The following is a 4,747-nucleotide window of genomic DNA, read 5'->3' as shown; positions in this document are numbered from 1 at the left end:
ATGTTAGGAGCCATGATATGGAACAGAAAGAAAAAAGAATTTATATAAAATTATACTTTTCCTCATATCTATTTTTGTCTATATCGTACCTTTCATTATATATATATGTCTGTATATATCTATATAAATAATGTTTATGTTTTCCACAATGAACAATAAATTTTTCTGCTGTAATCTTTGAAGTTTCCAGGAAAAAGATGGGGCCCTACAACAACAACCTCACCTGGATGATATGACATCATGATGCTGATAGTGCTACTATAAGACCTGTTTTGGGTACCAGCTGCTCAAGATGGTTCCAACTTGGTTAGCTGTCTGTCAGTTATTCTAAACCTTAGCTAAAGTTGGTTGCTTCAACGTTGCAAATGAGACTTTGAGTGAATGCCCAAGTAGCCAGCTGTCTCTGTCATTAGTTGTACATTTTGGAAGTTGCTTGATTGCCCTTCCTGCTTACTCAAGTAATATTATTTTTCTTCTCAGATCTTCAATGGGTTTGCAGACTAGATAGATGTACTTACTTTCTTCTCATGACTTGGCCAAGTTATTTTTTATACAAGACTTAAACTAGTTAGGATAGGAAAATTATTGAATATGTTTGCTCTTATTGTATATAATTTTGTATTAGGCTTAGTCCTCTAAGGAGGTGCTGTATGAAGTTTTATGGCCAGTAGTTACATGCCCACTGAGGCGTGGCCTCTTATACTATTTATGCCAATGTAAAGCATGTGTCTGGCCTCTTTTCTTGCTGCTGGATTCAGTTTCTGATCTCTGTTCCAGCAGAGGATTCTGATTTGTGAGTCTACTCCTAAAGAAATAACTGTCTATTTCTTAATTCTGAGCTAGTGTGGGGTTTCTTTTAAGCATCTTTCTTCAAGCAATTAGCAGTCATGAATTATGCAGGGAAGGAACAAACACAGCACCCTTTTTCTTCATACTTTTTGTACTGAAATTGTCTACACTGTGATCACGCTCTTATTAATGTGACCACATCTTCATATATATGACATCATTCTTTCATGTTTTCTTTTTTCTCTCCCTCTCTGAGCTCAACCATATTTCCTACTTCATTGAAAAGCCCTTTTTCCTCTGCCACCACTGGAAAATTTGTATTTCTGACTTTTTTCCTGAGTCCACTTGTGCTTTTACTGTTTCCATTTTACTGTTCATGTGACCTCATGACCACCATAACCACACATCTGAACACTTAGCTCAGTCTTCAGTTCATAAGACTCAGCTGTGTCTCACAACTCCAATGGCTTGCCTTTTAGACTCTTCAGCCACAGCCTGCTATATACAGAATGGTTCACCTACCCCTTCTGTGAAAGGATTGTGCTTTGGCAGTGACAAGGAAACTATATGGAAAATTGTGGTGCTTGTCATGCTAATTTGGTAACAATCTGTTTACACATAGTTTCAGATCTGAGGAAGATTGAGAGAGTATTTGTTTTGTCACAAAGTAGCCACAGAATAGATACAGTCACTCAAGCCAATTTCAATGCACATACAATCAGTCAACACACATATGTGTGCTAAATTGTGTTCTTGAAATGGTGAGGGCAGTCATCATTAGGGATATGTGCACTCAGGCTTAAGCTCTAAAGTGTTGCACATAGCATGAAATTTCCTGAAGTCAGTGAGATCATCAATGGTGTATGAACACTCTGTTGTATCATGGACATAGGACATTTTATCTATCTATCTATCTATCTATCTATCTTCTTTCTTTCCTTTGTGTGTGTGTGTGTGTGTGTGTGTGTGTGTGTGTGAAAGTATTTCTAAATGTCTCTTGAGTGACTACCCTGAGAAGAGCAGACTGCTCTATATTATAAGTGTGAAGGTCTCACACAATCTGTCAAGGGTATGAATAGAACAAAATTCTGAGTGAGAGTGAATTCTTGCTGCCTTACTGTAAGGGTCTATAGTATCCCATCTATTCTGCCCTTAGGACTTGGACTGAAACATCAACTCTTTTTGGTCCTCAGCCTGTCACTTTGGGGACCAAAACTTACATCTTCAGACTTCTGTGGGAATTTCCAACTGATACCATGAGACTTTTCAGTCTCCAAAATCACTAAACTAATTATTTACATTATTATTTTATTTTGGTTTTTAGAGAATCCAATTACAGTTAGTTACGTCTTTTACTAATGTCCCCTACAAAAGCTATCTTCTGGGGATTTTTTTTTTTTGTAATCAGCGCCCTTTGACCTTAACTTTTCTATGTCCACAATTATGAATTTTATTGCTTATGTGTATCACTGTATCCATGAACACTAGCTAGGAATGAGTCCCAACACTATCTCACATTTTCCTGTTTCTTTTCTGGAGCCAAAGTGATGTCCAGCTGGCAGTTCTGAGGCATCAAGGAGTGGGAGTGCTTTTTATACACTTGTTTTTTTCAAGACCATAGGGAATCAGTGCTGACATATGCAGTCTGTTCACTTTCTCTTTTTCTCTCAGTATAATTTCTATCAATGTTAATTCAAGTTGCTTGTGTGACCAGTATTTTTCTCTAAGCATTAGTCTGCATCATAGACATATCACAATCCAATCATTAGTCACTCTCTGTTGTGCAATTTCCTCTGAATTGAAACATTCCCTTCTAGACAAGGGAGAGAAAGAAGCTCACAGGACTCAGATAGCTAAGAAAGCTTGGGAGGTTTTGGAGCCCAGAAAGTGACAACATTAACAAGGCCTGTCCCAAAGGCTATATTAAATAACAACAGTCACTGAAGAGAGGAGACTAGCTTTGATGGAACTGCTTGTAAATTGTGTAGGGAGCTCCAGAGATGCAGCTTTGATGAGTCATCTCCCTTGCTGGCATGGGCCTTCTAGTGAATCAGCTGCCTTTTAGTCAACCAGACTCTTGGTAACCCCAGAAAACTCACTGATTCATCCTGATAGGCCTGAGTGGAATGTTATCTTTGGTCTGATGTTCCTCTCCCCCCAGGCAAAGGCACATACCATTTGCCCATTAAAAGTGTTTATCATGTTTGTGGTTGGTGGTCATTCGAACTAAAAAAAAAAAAAAAAAAAAAAAAACTTCTCTTAAGCACTTTTATTCAGATTTTGTATTAATGATGCACATGAATAAATCCCTTCTTTTCTTCTCTCCCATGCCTCTGCTCTTCAGGTAAGACACAGACAGAATTTGATTAGCTGAATCCCAACAACAACAAGGGCAGTCCACAGTTCTTTGCAGATTCTTTGTGTTTACTGTAGTTGAACAATATTCTGGTTATTTTGGGAGAACATCACTACAAACAGGTGTGAGACATTTTGAAGAAGGAATGATGATGTGTGGAGGCAAAACTGTGAGTCAGGGACCTTGAACTCCAATCTGACCAGTCAGACAGTTGAAAGGGAATAAAGGGAAGACAAGGAGAAGAGGAGTTACAAACCAAGGTCTGTGGCATATGGAGAGGCAACACAGATACATGATGTATGGTGAGCATAAGAATAATGAGTGGCAGAAGAATATTGATAAAGGACATTTGGCTGACTCCCAGAAACAGTGCAAGGACAGGGAACACAGATTAGAGTCAACCTAGGGCTGTCTGCCACAATGAATCAGCTCCAACTGACATTTGACAATGCTAAAGACCCCAGGCCCACTACAAGCCAGACAAGTTAGACAAGTGTTGTACTGTGCTCCCTGGTCTCCCAACTGAGACTTCTGTGCAAAACTATATGACATCCACAGAACTGTGGTGGTTTTTGATTCTCATGTAGCTGAAAGGGCTCAGGAGTGGGTGAGAAAGTTAAAGATGGATTGTCACATTCCTAGAATGAACAGAGGAGATCTGTTAGCAATGGACATCTCTGTACTGTATACTCACCCACCTGTATGGTAGAGTGCAGTACCTACAGAGTGTACCCACTCAACATTCCAACATTTGAGAAAAGTCAGTAATCACTTACAGGAGACTTTCCTTACCTGAGCCTGAAGTGCTAGTACAGGGATGGGTTTCAGTGATGTGGTTAGATGTGAAAACTAAAATTCCAAGCATAACTGAAACAGAGATTCTATGTTTAAGATATTTGGTGGGGGTTGACATCATTTTCAACATTTAACTGTACTATGTTCCCACACTATCAAACATGGAATGAACCTGTTAAGATGAGATAGACAGAATATACTGAATATCAATAGGCAAAAAACATTAAATAGCACTTTTTTCTACTCTCCTTAAATATACCAAGTATTGATCTCAAGTAAAGATTCCCAGAAGAACCTCGTTGGAATGAAAGACTATATTGTCAAGTTGCCTTGCTGTGGGGTAACAAAACCTCACAATGCTTGCTCTTTCTCCCTTTGATCTGTACAAATGCAGGCATTTCTTATTGCAAACTCTCTCCATATATCATGTGGCGTTGAAATAGTTTTTATATTAGGCACAGTAATAAAGGATCATCTTCCTTAGCCTTAGGCAATTCAGAGGAAAAAAAAAAAAACACTGGCTGGATATTAGACTGTCTCATTCCCCTCACTGCTTGATAGGTAGGATTAACCTTGTATGATGATGGAAACTGCTTAACTTTCAATGTTGTAACCAGTTTTAAATGATCTGTTTGATGTCTGATGCCATGTGCTTATGTAGTTTTCACTGTTGTTTGTTCATCCAGAGTGATATCCTTGATGTTATTTGTAATCAAGAGACCCTGTTCCCCAAATAAAACAAAGTAGGCTTACAAATATTCAAATAAGTGGAGGTAATAATCACTATTATACCTGGGATTTACTAAG

Source organism: Alexandromys fortis, unplaced genomic scaffold (assembly GCF_014885135.2).
Source record: "Alexandromys fortis isolate MF-2015 unplaced genomic scaffold, M_Fortis_MF-2015_v1.1 scaffold_95, whole genome shotgun sequence".
Classification (NCBI taxonomy): Eukaryota; Metazoa; Chordata; class Mammalia; order Rodentia; family Cricetidae; genus Alexandromys; species Alexandromys fortis.
This window is presented reverse-complemented; position numbering follows the sequence as displayed.